The sequence below is a fragment of the Triticum aestivum genome, chromosome 3D (genome assembly GCF_018294505.1).
Source record: "Triticum aestivum cultivar Chinese Spring chromosome 3D, IWGSC CS RefSeq v2.1, whole genome shotgun sequence".
Taxonomy (NCBI): domain Eukaryota; kingdom Viridiplantae; phylum Streptophyta; class Magnoliopsida; order Poales; family Poaceae; genus Triticum; species Triticum aestivum.
Window position 1 is genome coordinate 58,853,158 of NC_057802.1, and position 14,473 is coordinate 58,867,630.

A 14,473-nucleotide genomic window follows, 5' to 3' on the forward strand; every position below is an offset into this window, starting at 1 on the left:
CAAGGGTATGTAGATGCACTCCCTTCCCCTCGTTGCTAGTACACTCCATAGATGCATCTTGGTGAGCGTAGGAAAATTTTAAAATTATGCTACGATTCCCAACAATTCGGACTTCGGAAAGGTTCCGAGTGATTCGGGTATTTTTCGGAGTACCGGAGAGTTACGGGAATTCGTATTGGGCCTTAATGGGCCATACGGGAAAGTAGAGAAAGGCCTCAAAAGGTGGCCGCACCCCTCCCCATGGTCTGGTCCGAATTGGACTAGGGAAGGGGGGCGCACCCTTCCTTCTTTCTCCTTCCCCCTTCCCTTCTCCTACTCCCACAAGGAAAAGAGGAGTCCTACTCCCGGTGGGAGTAGGACTCCCCCCTATGGCGCGCCTCTCCCCTTGGCCGGCTGCCTCCCCCTTGCTCCTTTATATACGGGGGCAGGGGGGCACCCCAGAGACACAACAATTGATCCTTGAGATCTCTTAGCCGTGTGCGGTGCCCCCCTCCACCATATTACACCTCGATAATACCGTTGCGGAGCTTAGGCGAAGCCCTGCGTCGGTGGAACATCATCATCGTCACCACGCCGTCATGCTGACGAAACTTTCCCTCAACACTCGGCTGGATCGGAGTTCGAGGGACGTCATCGAGCTGAACGTGTGTAGAACTCGGAGGTGCCGTACGTTCGGTACTTGATCGGTCGGATCGTGAAGACGTACGACTACATCAACCGCGTTGTGATAACGCTTCCGCTGTCAGTCTACGAGGGTACGTGGACAACACTCTCCCCTCTCCTTGCTATGCATCACCATGATCTTGCGTGTGCGTAGGATTTTTTTTGAAATTACTACGTTCCCCAACACTTTCGTCTTCGTCTATCGGTAACTTTACTTGAGGCTATATTTTTATTCACCACATGATATGTGTTTTGCTTGGAGCGTCTTGTATGATTTGAGTATTTGATTTTTATTTTGCCACAATCATCCTCGCTGTACACACCTTTTGAGTGAGACACGCATGAAACATATATCTTTTGAGCTAGGCAATTTTGCTCTAGTGCTTCACTTATATCTTTTTAGAGCACGGCGGTGGTTTTATTTTATAGAAATTTATGAACTCTCATGCTTCACTTGTATTATTTTGAGAGTCTTCAAAACAGCATGGTAATTTTCTTTGGTTATAAATTTAGTCCTAATATGATAGGCATCCAAGAGGGATATAATAAAAACTTTCATATAAAGTGCATGGAATACTATGAGAAGTTTGATTCCTTATGATTGTTTTGAGATATGAAGATGGTGATATTAGAGTCATGCTAGTGGGTAGTTGTGAATTTGAGAAATACTTGTATTAAGTTTTGTGAGTCCCGTAGCATGCACGTATGGTGAACCGTTATGTAACGAAGTTGGAGCATGAGATATTTTTTTATTGTCTTCCTTATGAGTGGCGGTCGGGGACAAGCGATGGTCTTTTCCTACCAATCTATCCCCCTAGGAGCATGTGCATAGTACTTTGTTTCGATGACTAATAGATTTTTGCAATAAGTATGTGAGTTCTTTATGACTAATGTTTAGTCCATGGATTATACGCACTCTCACCCTTCCACCATTGCTAGCCTCTCTTGTACCGCACAACCTTCGCCGGTACCATAAACCCACCATATACCTTCCTCAAAACATCCACCATACCGACCTATTATGGCATTTACATAGCCATTTCGAGATATATTGCCATGCAACTTTCCACCGTTCCATTTATTATGACAAGCATCATCATTGTCATATTGCTTTTGCATGATCATGTAGTTGAGATCGTATTTGTGGCAAAGCCATCGTTCATCATTTTTTATACATGTGCTCTTGATTCATTGCACATCCCGGTACACCACCGGAGGCATTCATATAGAGTCATATCTTGTTCTAGTATCGATTTGTAATTTTTGAGTTGTAAGTAAATAGAAGTATGATGATCTTCCTTTTTAGAGCATTGTCCCATGTGAGGAAATAAAAGAAACAATAAAAGAGGAGAAAAAGATAAGAAAAGGGAAAACGAAAAAAGGGAAAAGGAAAAACAGAGAAGAAGAAAAAAATGAGAGAAAAAGAGAGAACGGGCAATGTTACTATCCTTTTCCATACTTGTGCTTCAAAGTAGCACCATGATATTCATGATAGAGAGTCTCCTATGTTGTCACTTTCATATACTAGTGGGAGTTTTCGTTATAGAACTTGGCCTGTATATTCCAATGATAGGCTTCCTCAAATTTCCCTAGGTCTTCATGAGCAAGCAAGTTGGATGCACACCCACTTAGTTTTCTTTTTGAGCTTTCATAAACTTATACTCTAGCGCATCCGTTGCATGGCAATCCCCACTCACTCACATTGATATCTATTGATGGGCATCTCCATAGCCCGTTAATATGCCTAGTTGTTGTGAGACTATCTCCCTATTTTGTCTTCTCCACAACCACCTTCTATTCCACCTATAGTGCTATGTCCATGGCTCACGCTCATGTATTGCATGAAAGTTAAAAAGGCTTGAGAACATCAAAAGTCTGAAACAATTGCTTGGCTTGTCATCGGGGTTGTGCATGATTTGAATATTTTGTGTGATGAAGATGGAGCATAGCTAGTGTTGGAAATATGCCCTAGAGGCAATAATAAAATGGTTATTATTATATTTCCTTGTTCATGATAATTGTCTATTGTTCATGCTATAATTGTATTAACCGGAAACCGTAATACATGTGTGAATACATAGACCACAACATGTCCCTAGTAAGCCACTAGTTGACTAGCTCGTTGATCAATCGATGGTTATGGTTTCCTGACCATGGACATTGGATGTTGTTGATAACGGGATCACATCATTAGGAGAATGATGTGATGGACAAGAGCCAATCCTAAGCATAGCACAAGATCGTGTAGTTTGTTTCTAGAGCTTTTCTAATGTCAAGTATCATTTCCTTAGACCATGAGATTGTGCAACTCCCAGATACCGTAGGAGTGCTTTGGGTGTATCAAACGCCACAACGTAACTGGGTGGCTATAAAGGTGCACTACAGGTATCTCCAAAAGTGTCTGTTGGGTTGGTATGAATCGAGACTGGGATTTGTCACTCCGTATGACGGAGAGGTATCTCTGGGCCCACTCGGTAATGCATCATCATAATGAGCTCAATGTGACTAAGGAGTTAGCCACGGGATCATGCGTTACGGAACGAGTAAAGAGACTTGCCGGTAACGAGATTGAACGAGGAATGGGGATACCGACGATCGAATCTCGGGCAAGTAACGTACCGATGGACAAAGGGAATTGTATACGGGATTGATTGAATCCTCGACATCGTGGTTCATCCGATGAGATCATCGTGGAACATGTGGGAGCCAATATGGGTATCCAGATCCCGCTATTGGTTATTGGCCGGAGAGGTGTCTCGGTCATGTCTGCATGGTTCCCGAAACCGTCGGGTCTATACACTTAAGGTTCGGTGACGCTAGAATTGTTATGGGAAATTGTATGTGGTTACCGAAGGTTGTTTGGAGTCCCGGATGAGATCCCGGACCTCACGAGGAGTTCCAGAATGGTCCGAAGGTGAAGATCGATATATTGGACGAAGGTATTGGAGTCCGGAATTGTTCTGGGAGTACCGGGTGACGACCAGCGTGACCGAAAGGAGTTTCGGAGGCCCCGACAAGCGTTGGGGGGCCTTATGGGCCAAGGGGAGGGGCACACCAGCCCACTAAGGGGATGTGCGCCCCTCCCACCCCATCTCACGTAACCTGGAGAGGTGGGGGCGCCTCGCCTAGGGTAGCCACCCCTCCCGGCTTGGGGGCAAGTTTCCTAGGGGTGGGGGCGCCCAAACCCATCTAGGGTTTACCCTGTGGCCGTCGCCCTCCCCTAGGGAAACCCTAGGGCGCCTCCTCCTCCCCTCTTCCCCCTATATATAGTGAGGGAGAGAGAGGGCAGCCGCGCCCCTTCCTCTGGCGCAGCCCCCCCTCCTCCAACACCCCTTCCTCCTCCGTAGAGCTTGGCGAAGCCCTGGAGGAGAACCGCAAGCTCCACCACCACGCCGTCGTGCTACCGGAGCTCTCCCTCAACTGCTCCTCTCCCCTTGGTGGATCAAGAAGGAGGAGACGTCCCCGGGCTGTACGTGTGTTGAACGCGGAGGCGCTGTCCGTTCGGCGCTAGATCGGATCTTCCGCGATTTGAATCGCCGCGAGTACGACTCCATCAACCGCGTTCTTGTAACGCTTCCGCTTAGAGATCTTCAAGGGTATGAAGATGCACTCCCCCTCTCTCGTTGCTAGCATCTCCTAGATTGATCTTGGTGACACGTAGGAAAATTTTGAATTGTTACTATGTTCCCCAACAGTGGCATCATGAGCTAGGTCTATGCGTAGATTCTATGCACGAGAAGAACACAAAGTATTTGTGGGCGATGATTTGGTCAATTTGCTTACCGTTACTAGTCTTATCTTGATTCGACGGCATTGTGGGATGAAGCGGCCTAGACCGACCTTACACATACGCTTACGTGAGACTGGTTCCACCGACCGACATGCACTTGATGCATAAGGTGGCTAGTGGGTGTCTGTCTCTCCCACTTTAGTCGGATTGGATTCAATGAAAAGGGTCCTTATGAAGGGTAAATAGCAATTGACATATCACCGTTGTGGCTTTTGCGTAGGTAAGAAACGTTCTTGCTAGAAACCCATAGCAGCCACGTAAAACATGCAACAACAATTAGAGGACGTCTAACTTGTTTTTGCAGGGTTTGCTATGTGATGTGATATGGCCAAAAGGATGTGATGAATTATATATATGTGATGTATGAGATTGATCATGTTCTTGTAATAGGAATCACGACTTGCATGTCGATGAGTATGACAACCGGCAGGAGCCATAGGAGTTGTCTTAATTTATTGTATGACCCGCGTGTCAATGAAAACGCAATGTAATTACTTTACTTTATTGCTAACCGTTAGCCATAGTAGTAGACGTAATAGTTAGCGAGACAACTTCATGAAGACACGATGATGGAGATCATGATGATGGAGATCATGGTGTCACGCCGGTGACGATGGTGATCATGCCGCGCCTCGAAGATGGAGATCAAAGGCGCAAGATGATATTGGCCATATCATGTCACTTTATGATTTGCATGTGATGTTTGTCATGTTTACATCTTATTTGCTTAGAACGACGGTAGCATAAATAAGATGATCCCTCACTAAAATTTCAAGAGATGTGTTCCCCCTAACCGTGCACCGTTGCGAAGGTTCGTTGTTTCGAAGCACCACGTGATGATCGGGTGGGATAGATTCTAACGTTCGCATACAATGGGTGTAAGCCAGATTTACACATGCAAAACACTTAGGTTGACTTGACGAGCCTAGCATGTACAGACATGGCCTCGGAGCACGGAGGACCGAAAGGTCGAACATGAGTCGTATAGTAGATGCAATCAACATGGAGATGTTCACAACTGATGACTAGTCTGTCTCACGTGATGATCGGACACGGCCTAGTCGATTCGGATCATGTATCACTTAGATGACTAGAGGGATGTCTATCTGAGTGGGAGTTGATTAAATAATTTGATTAGATGAACTTAATTATCATGAACATAGTCTAAATTGTCTTTGCAAATTATGTTGTAGATTAATAGCTTGCGCTTTAGCTCCCTGTTTTAATACGTTCCTAGAGAAAGACTAATTTGAAAGATATTGTAAGTAATTGTGCGGACTAGGGCCGTAGTCTGAGGACTGTCCTCACTGCTACACAGAAGGCTTCTGTCCTTGATGCACCGCTCGGTGTGCCAACCCCTCTGGCATCGTCTGTGCATGTTGTGAACATCTGGCAGACACGTTCTGATGACTACCTGATAGTTTAGTGCGCCATGCTTTACGGCTTAGAGTTGGGGCTCCAAAAGCGTTTTGAACGCCATAGAACATATGAGATGTTCCAAGAGCTAAAATAGTATTTCAGGCTTATGCCCGTGTTGAGAGGTTTGAGACCTCTGACAAGATCTTTGCCTACAAGATGGAGGAGAATAGCTCAGCTAGTCAACAGGTGTTCAGAATGTCTGGGTACTTCAATTGCTTGAATCAAGTTGGAGTTAATGTTCCAAATAAGAGAGTGATTGACAAAAGTTCTCCAGTCACTATCACCAAGCTGCTAGAGTTTCGTGATGAACTATAACACGCAAGGGAAGATGATCCTGGAGTTGTTCATCGTGCTTAAGACCGTAAAGGTAGAAATCAAGAAGGAGCATCAAGTGTTGATGGTTAACAAGACCACTGGTTCAAACAACGGCAAGGGCAAGAAGGGAAACTTCATGAATGGCAAGCCAGTTGCCGCTCCAGTGAAGAAACCCAAGAACCCAAACCCGAGACGAAGTGCTTCTATTAGGGGAACGGTCACTGGTAGCGGAACTGCCTCAAATACTTGGTAGATAAAAGGGCTGGCAACTTCAACAAAACTATATTTGATATATGTGTTATTGATGTGTACCTTACTAGTACTCCTAGTAGCACCTGGGTATTAGATACCGGTTCAGTTGCTAATATTGGTAACTCAAAACAAAAGCTACGGAATAAAAGGAGACTAGCTAAGAGCGAGGTGACGATGTGTGTTGGAAGTGTTTCCAAGGTTGATGTGATCACCATCGCACGCTCCTTCTACCTTCGGGATTAGTGTTGAACCCAGATAAATGTTGTTTGCATTGGTGTCTGCGTTGAGCATGAACATGATTAGATCATGTTTATTGCAATACGGTTATTCATTTAAGTCAGAGAATAATGGTTATTCTGTTTGCATGAATAACACCTTCTATGGTCATGCACCCAATGTGAATGGTTTATTGAATCTCGGTCATAGTGATACACATATTCATAACATTATGCCAAAAGATGTAGAATTGATAATGATAGTACCACTTTCTTGTGGCACTGCCGCTTAGGTCATATTGGTGTAAAGCGCATGAAGAACCTCCATGCTAATGGACTTTTGAAGTCACTTGATTTTGAATCACTTGACACATGCGAACCATGCCTCGTTGGCAAGATGACTAAAACCCCGTCCTTTGTAACAATGGAACGGGCAAGTGACTTGTTGGAAATCATACATGCTGATGTGTGTGGTCCGATGAGTGTTGATGCGTGCGGTGGATATCGTTATTTTCTCACCTTCACCAATAAATTGAGTAGATATGGGTATATTTACTTAATGAAGCATAAGTCTGAAACGTTTGAAAAGTTCAAGCAATTTCAGAGTGAAGTTGAGAATCATCGTAACAAGAAGATCAAGTTCCTACAATCTGATCAAGGGGGAGTATCTGACTTATGAGTTTGGCAATCACTTAAGACAAGGTGGAATAGTTTCACAGTTGACGCCACCTGGAATACCATAGCGTAATGGTGTGTCCGAACGTCGTAATCGCACCCTATTGGATATGGTGTGATCTATGATTTCTCTTACCGATCTACCGCTACCATTTTGGGGTTATGCATTAGAGACAACTACATTCACTTTAAATAGGGAAATATCTAAGTCCATGGAGATGACACCGTATGAACTGTGGTTTGTCAAGAAACCTAAGTTGTTGTTTCTTAAGGTTTGGGGCTATGATGCTTATGTCGATAGGCTTTAGCTAGAAAAGCTCGAATCCAAAGCGGACAATTATGTCTTCATAGAATACCCAAAGAAGACGATTGGGTATACCTTATGTCTCAGATCTGAGGGCAAAGTGTTTGTCGCTAACAACAGGTCCTTTCTCGAGAAAGAGTTTCTCTCTAAAGAATTGAGTGGGAGGAAGATAGAACTTGATGAGGTTGTTGAACCTTTACTTCAACCAGAGAGTAGCGCAGCATAGAAAGATGTTTCTGTGGCACCTACCTCAGTTGAAGAGAAAGCTAATGATGATCATGGAGCTTCAGATCAAGTTACTATCGAACCTCGTAGGTCGACAAGGGTGTGTACAACTTCTGAGTGGTAACCCTGTCTTAAAGGTCATGTTGTTGGACAATGATGAACCTATGAGCTATGGAGAAGCGATGGTGGGCCCGGATTCCAACAAATGGCTGGAAGCCATGAAATCCGAGATAGGATCTATGTATGAGAACAAAGTATGGACTTTGGTGGACTTGCCCGATGATCGGCAAGCCATTGAGAATAAATGGATCTTTAAGAAGAAGACAGACGCTGATGGTAATGTCACCATTTCTGAAGCTCGACTTGTCTCAAAGAAGTTTCTAACAAGTTCAAGGAGTTGACTATGATGAGACTTTCTCAATCATAGCGATGCTAGAGTCTGTTAGAATTATGTTAGCAGTTGCTGCATTTTCATTGATGAAATCTAGCAGATGGATGTCAAAAAAAAAGTTTCCTTGACGGTTTCCATGAGGAAAGGCTGTATGTGATACAACCAAAAGGTTTTGTCGATCCTAAGGATGCTAAAAGGTATGCAAACTCCAGCGATCCTTCTATGGACTAGAGCAAGCATCTCGGAGTTGGAACATACGCTTTGATGAGGTGATCAAAGCATTTGGGTTTATACAAAGTTTGCAAGAAACTTGTATTTGCAAGAAAGTGAGTGGGAGCACTACAACATTTTTGATAAGTATATGTGGATGATATATTGTTGATCAGAAATGATGTAGAATTTCTGGAAAGCATAAAGGGTTGTTTGAATGGAGTTTTTCAAAGGAAGACCTATGTAAAACTGCTTACATGTTGGGTATCAAGATCTATAGAGATAGATCAAGACGCCTGATAAGACTTTCACAGAGCACATACCTTGACATGATCTTGAAGGAGTTCAAGATGGATCAGTCAAAGAAGGAGTTCTTGCCTGTGTTGTAAGGTGTGAAGTTAAGACTTGAAGCTCGACCACGGCAGAAGAAAGAGAAAGGACGAAAGTCGTCCCCTATGACTTAGCCATAGGCTCTATACGATATGCCATGCTGTGTACCGCGATGTGCCTTGCCACGTGTCTGGCAAGGGGGTATAAGAGTGATTAGGGAGTGGATCATTGGACAGCGGTCAAAATTGTCCTTGGGAATAAGGAAATGTTTCTCGATTATGGAGGTGATGAAGAGTTCGGCGTAAAGGGTTACATCGATGCAAGTTTAACACCTATCCGGATGACTCTAAGTAGCAAACCAGATACGTATAGTGGAGCAACCATTTGGAATAGCACCAAGTGGAGCATAGTAGCAACATCTACAATATGAAATAAAGATTTTTGAAGAACACACGAATCTGAATGTTGCAGACCCGTTAACTAAAAACTCTCTCGTAAGCATAAAATGATCAAACCCTGGAACTCATTGAGTGTTAATCACATGGTGATGTGATTATTGTATCTAGTAAACTCTTGGGTGTTAATCACATGGCGATGTGAACTAGATTATTGACTCTAGTAAACTCTTTGGGTGTTAGTCACATGGCGATGTGAACTGTGAGTGATAATCACATGGCGATGTGAACTAGATTAGTCACTCTAGTGCAAGTGGGAGACTGTTGGAAATATGCCCTAGAGGCAATAATAAAATGGTTACTATTATATTTCCTTGTTCATGATAATTGTCTATTGTTCATGCTATAATTGTATTAACCGGAAACCGTAATACATGTGTGAATACATAGACCACAACATGTCCCTAGTAAGCCTCTAGTTGACTAGCTCGTTGATCAATACATGGTTATGGTTTCCTGACCATGGACATTGGATGTCGTTGATAACGGGATCACATCATTAGGAGAATGATGTGATGGACAAGACCCAATCCTAAGCATAGCACAAGATCGTGTAGTTCGTTTGCTAGCACTTTTCTAATGTCAAGTATCATTTCCTTAGACCATGAGCTTGTGCAACTCCCGGATACCGTAGGAGTGCTTTGGGTGTATCAAACGTCCCAACGTAACTGGGTGGCTATAAAGGTGCACTACAGGTATCTCCGAAAGTGTCTGTTGGGTTGGTACGAATCAAGACTGGGATTTGTCACTCCGTATGACGGAGAGGTATCTCTAGGCCCACTCGGTAATGCATCATAATAATGAGCTCAATGTGACTAAGGAGTTAGCCACGGGATCATGCGTTACGGAACGGGTAAAGAGACTTGCTGGTAATGAGATTGAACGAGGTATGGGGATATCGACGATCGAATCTCGGGCAAGTAACATACCGATGGACAAAGGGAATTGTATACGGGATTGATTGAATCCCTGACATCATGGTTCATCCGATGAGATCATCGTGGAACATGTGGGAGCCAATATGGGTATCCAGATCCCGCTATTGGTTATTGGTCGGAGAGGTGTCTCGGTCATGTCTGCATGGTTCCCGAACCCGTAGGTCTACACACTTAAGGTTCAGTGACTATAGAGTTGTTATGGGAAATTGTATGTGGTTACCAAAGGTTGTTCGGAGTCCCGGATGAAATCCCGGACCTCACGAGGAGTTCCAGAATGGTCCAGAGGTGAAGATCGATATATTGGACGAAGGGTATTGGAGTCCAGAATTGTTCTGGGAGTACCGGGTGACAACTAGCGTGACCGAAAGGAGTTTCGGAGGCCCCGACAAGCGTTGGGGGGGGGCCTTATGGGCCAAGGGGAGGGGGCACACCAGCCCACTAAGGGGATGTGCGCCCCTCCCACCCCATCTCACGTAACCTGGAGAGGTGGGCACCTCCCCTAGGGCAGCCACCCCTCCCGGCTTGGGGGGCAAGTTTCCTAGGGGTGGGGGCGCCCAAACCCATCTAGGGTTTCCCCTGTGGCCATCGCCCCTCCCCTAGGGAAACCCTAGGGCGCCTCCTCCTCCCCCTTCCCCCTATATATAGTGAGGGAGAGAGAGGGCAGCCGCACCCCTTCCCCTGGCGCAACCCTCCCTCCTCCAACACCCCTCCTCCTCCATAGAGCTTGGCGAAGCCCTGGAGGAGAACCGCAATCTCCACCACCACGCCGTCGTGCTGCCGGAGCTCTCCCTCAACTTCTCCTCTCCCCTTGCTGGACCAAGAAGGAGGAGACGTCCCCAGGCTGTACGTGTGTTGAACGCGGAGGCGCCGTTCGTTCGGTGCTAGATCGGATCTTCCGCGGTTTGAATCGCCGCGAGTACGACTCCATCAACCGCGTTCTTGTAACGCTTCCGCTTAGAGATCTTCAAGGGTATGAAGATGCACTCCCTCTCTCTCGTTGCTAGCATCTCCTAGATTGATCTTGGTGACACGTAGGAAAATTTTGAATTATTACTACGTTCCCCAATAGCTAGACTATATGATTTTGTAGGGATAAGCTTTCTTTGGCCATGTTATTTTGAGAAGACATAATTATCTTGTTAGTATGCTTGAAGTATTATTGTTTTTATGTAAATATTAAACTTTTGTTTTGAATCATACGGATCTAAACATTCATGCCACAATAGAGAAAATTACATAGATAAATATGTTAGGTAGCATTCCACATCAAAAATTCTGTTTTTATCATTTACTTACTCGAGGACTAGCAGGAATTAAGCTTGGGGATGCTTGATACGTCTCCAACGTATCTATAATTTTTGATTGTTCCATGCTATTATATTATCTATTTTGGATGTTTTATATGCATTAATATGCTATTTTATATTATTTTTGGGACTAACCTATTAACCTAGAGCCCAGTGCTAGTTCCTGTTTTTTTCCTTGTTTTTGAGTTTCACAGAGAAGGAGTATCAAATGGAGTCCAAACGGAATGAAACTTTTGCGATGATTTTTCTTGGACCAGAAGACATCCAGAGGACTTGGAGTAGACGTCAGGGAAGCCACAAGGCGGCCAAAAGGACGGAGGGCATGCCCCCACCCTTGTGGGCCCCCCATGACTCCACCGACCTATTTCTTCCACCTATATATTTTCAAATATTCCAAAACCAATTAGGAGGGCCACGAAAACAATTTTCCACCGCCGCAACCTTCTGTACCCGTGAGACCCCATCTAGGGGCCTTTTCCGACGTCCCGCCGGAGGGGGATTCGATCACGGAGGGCTTCTATATCAACACAATTGCCCTTCCGATGAAGCGTGAGTAGTTTACCGCAGCCCTACGGGTCCATAGCTAGTAGCTAGATGGATTCTTCTCTCTCTTTGATTCTCAATACCATGTTCTGCTCGATGTTCTTGGAGATCTATTCGATTTAACACTCTTTTTGAGGTATGTTTGCCGATATCCGATGAATTCTGGATTTATGATCAACTTATCTATGAATATTATTTGAATCTCCTCTGAATTCTTATATGCATGATTTGATATCTTTGCAAGTCTCTTCGAACTATAGATTTGGTTTGGCCAACTAGATTGGTTTTTCTTGCAATGGGACAGTAGGGGCAACAAGGCATGTATTGTATTGTTGCCATCGAGGATAAAAAGATGGGGTTTACATCATATTGTTTGAGTTTATTCCTCTACATCATGTCATCTTACTTAATGCGTTACTCTATTCTTCATGAACTTAATACTCTATATGCAGGCAGGAGTCGGTCGATGTGTGGAGTAATAGTAGTAGATGCAGGCAGGAGTCGGTCTACTTGATATGGACGTGATGCCTATATTCATGATCATTGCCTTAGATATCGTCATAACTTTGCGCTTTTCTATCAATTGCTCGGTAGTAATTTGTTCACCCACCGTAATATTTTCTATCTTGAGAGAAGCCTCTAGTGAAACCTATGGCCCCCGGGTCTAGTTTCCATCATATAAGTTTCCGATCTACAATTTTAGTTTCCTATTTACTTCCTTTGCAATCTTTTATTTTCCGTTCCATAAACCAAAAATACCAAAAATATTACTTTACCGTTTATCCATCTCTATCAGATCTCACTTTGCAAATAACCGTGAAGGGATTGACAACCCCTTTATCGCGTTGGGTGCAAGTTGGTGTTTGTTTGTGCAGGTATTCGGTGACTTGTGCGTTGTCTCCTACTGGATTGATACCTTGGTTCTCAAAACTGAGGGAAATACTTACTCTACTTTGCTGCATAACCCTTTCCTCTTCAAGGAAAAAACCAACGCAAGCTCAAGAAGTAGCAATAGGTTCACTAGAAGCATGCAAAGTCCTATCAATTTTGTTTTTCTTTTTATTACTAGGACTAGGTGCATCAGTATTAATTCTCTGAGAATCTTGCTCAACTCTCTTAGGATGGCCCTCAGGATACAAAGGTTCCTGAGTCATCTTACCACCTCTAGTCATAACCCTAACAGCATTATCATTGTTCTTACTATTCAACTCATTGAGCAAATCATCTTGTGCCTTAAGTACTTGTTCTACTTTAGTTTTAACCATGGAAGTATGCTTACTAATAAGCTTAAGATCATTAATAGTTCTACTCATATAATCACCCAAGTAGTCAAGCATGTGAGCATTGTGTTTCAATTGTCTACTAACATAAGCATTGAAATTTTCTTGTTTAACAATAAAATTATCAAACTCATCCAAGTATTGACTAGCAGACTTATTATGAGGAATATCACCTTCATCAAATCTATATAGAGTGTTTACCTCTACTATCTGTGTCAGGTTATCAAGACCATGTATTTCTTCAATAGGCGGTAAATTCTTAACATCTTTAGCTTTAATACCTTTTTCTTTCATAGATTTCTTTGCCTCTTCATATCTTCAGGACTGAGAAATAGAATACCTATTTTCTTCGGAGTTGGCTTAGGAGATGGTTTAGGAAGTGTCCAATCATTATCATTACTCAATATATTATTCAATAGAAATTCAGCTTGCTCAACAGTTCTTTCCCTGAAAACCAAACCAGCACAACTATCCAGGTGGTCTCTGGAAGCATCGGTTAGTCCATTATAAAAGATATCAAGTATTTCATTTTTCTTGAGAGGATGATCAGGCAAAGCATTAAGTAATTGGAGAAGCCTCCCCCAATATTGTGGGAGACTTTCTTGTTTAATTTGCACAAAGTTAAATATTTCCTTTAAAGCAGCTTGTTTCTTATGAGTAGGGAAATATTTTTCAGAGAAGTAGTAAATCATATCCTGGGGACTACGCACAAAACAGGAGTAAGAGAATTAAACCATAACTTAGCATCACCCTTTAATGAGAAAGGAAACAACTTAAGAATATAGTAATAGTGATTTTTTCCTCATGAGCAAATAGAGTGGCTATATCATTCAATTTAGTAAGATGTGCCACAACAGTTTCAGATTCATAACCATTGAAAGGATCAGATTCAACCAAAGTAATCAACTCAGGATTGACAAAGAATTCATAATCCTTATCAATAACAAAGATAGGTGAAGTAGCAAACTTAGGATCATATTGCATTCTAGCATTCAAAGACTTTTCTTTCAGCATAGATAACAGTTTCTTAAGATCATTCCTATCATTACAAGCAAAAAAGTCTCTTGCAGTTTCTTCATCCATAATATAACCCTCAGGTACAACAGGCAATTCATATCTAGGGGGAGAATCATAATCTTTAGTTCCAGTAATTTCATTCTC